This window comes from Propithecus coquereli, unplaced genomic scaffold, assembly GCF_000956105.1.
Source record: "Propithecus coquereli isolate 6110/MARCELLA unplaced genomic scaffold, Pcoq_1.0 Scaffold22, whole genome shotgun sequence".
Classification (NCBI taxonomy): domain Eukaryota; kingdom Metazoa; phylum Chordata; class Mammalia; order Primates; family Indriidae; genus Propithecus; species Propithecus coquereli.
In genome coordinates, this window is record NW_012147189.1 from 8,864,762 (window position 1) to 8,866,651 (window position 1,890).

A 1,890-nucleotide genomic window follows, 5' to 3' on the forward strand; every position below is an offset into this window, starting at 1 on the left:
TTAGAATAATTTTAGATTTATGGAAAAATTGAAAGAGTACATAGTATGTTATAGCCCTCACTCATTTTCCCCTATTGGAAACAGTTTACATCACCATGGTACATTTGTCAAAACGAAGAAGCCAATGTTGGTACATTATTATTAACCAAAGCCCAGCCATTATTCATATTTCACCAGATCTTCCATCAATGTTTATTTCCTGTTTCAGGATTCCATCCAGGATACCACATTGCCTGGAGTTACCATTTCTCCCCAGTCTCCCCTGGTCTGTGACAGTTTTCAGTGTTTCCTTCTTTCCCATGATCTTGACAGCTTTGAGGAATACTAGTCAGGTATTTTGTAGAATGACCCCTGATTTGGGTTTGTCTGATATTTCTTCTTGTGATTAGAACCGGTTATGGGTTTTTAGAAAGAATATGACACACGTAAACTGCTATTCTCAACCCATCGTGTCAAAGGGAACATGACATCACTGATGATGTTAACCTTCATCACTTGGTTAAGGCAGCATTTGCCAATCTTCTCCACTATAAAGTTACTATTTTTCCCATTCCATAATCTATTCTTTGGAAATGACCATGTCTGGCCCACTCTCAAGGAGAAAGGAGAGGAATTATGCTGGAGTAAAGAACATCTACACATATTAATATTATTTGTAATACTTTTCTGTGGAAGATTCAAATCTCTTCCTCAATTTACACATTTATTCAATCACCTTTTTACATCAGCATGGACCCATGAATATTTATTGTATACTTTGACTTACAATCCAATACTACATCATTTATTTTGTTTTTCAAATTGTTCCAGCCATGGCCATTGTAAGCTCTTTCAATTGACTAGTATGTATCCCTTTGACATGCTCTTATCTTTTTGCTTTCTGAGCATTTCCTTACTTTCTATTTTTACAAGACGTTCCAAGCTCATCTTGTATCCTTCCTGCCACAGCCCTAGAATCAGTCTATCAACAAGTATTCAATGGTATCTTTTAGGCTCATATTATGGGATCAGGCTAAAGTTCTTACTATATGTCATCATTGTGTCATTTCTAAAGTGAGAACAATAAAAAGATAAACTTCAAATTTACTCAATTCCAAAAAGATGTGAAATCATTTTTGTCAAATCAAGAAAAAAAAAAAAAGATTTTGAGTTTCTTCATTCTAACTCAAGTCCCTGAAGACAAAAGCTCCAAGAATAAGTTGTAAGGCAAACTGGTTCCTTTCCTACAAAGGAAGTATCTCGGAAGTAACACTTTATTCCTGTCTCTCACAGAGATATAACAAATCCTTCTGTACAGAACATCATCAAAATTGCTGGAGAAAAAAGTAGTTTGTCTACTCCCAGTCTCATCTCTCTCTGTAGGGCACAAAGACAAGCCATTGAAAAACTTCGTTAAAAAATCATTGTTTAGTAGTACTCTTTAAACTCCTATATCAAACTCAACTCATACAAAAATATACCATTCTCAACATAAAAAAAAATCTTCACAAACTCTAGTGAAACAGAAATTTCACATAATATACATATTGGGCTTAAAAAGGGACACAGGCTGACAATTCCTCCTTCATTAGTAAAGTCTGACCACCTTGTAAATCTTTCCCAAATAAAAACATAAGTTTTTTAGTATCAAAAATTGGCTTGCAGTGGCTCTAAGATTCTCACTTATCTCCTTCCAATGAATTGAGGCTCTTAGACAAAATTAGATTCCTTCACTTCATAGTCATCTTCTACAATTCAAAACTTAAAAACCGGCCGGGCGAGGTGGCTCACGCCTGTAATCCTAGCACTCTGGGAGGTCGAGGCGGGCGGATTGTTTGAGCTCAGGAATTCGAAACCAGCCTGAGCAAGAGCGAGACCCCGTCTCCACTAAAAATAGAAAGAAATTAATCG

At 36.1% G+C, this 1,890-nt stretch overlaps 1 protein-coding gene across 1 annotated transcript in view; it reads right to left on the reverse strand.

The window, feature by feature from the left end:
- Positions 1 to 1,890, reverse strand: part of FAM172A (family with sequence similarity 172, member A) — a 457,566-nt gene that overhangs the window by 436,720 nt on the left and 18,956 nt on the right. The window lies entirely within an intron of this gene.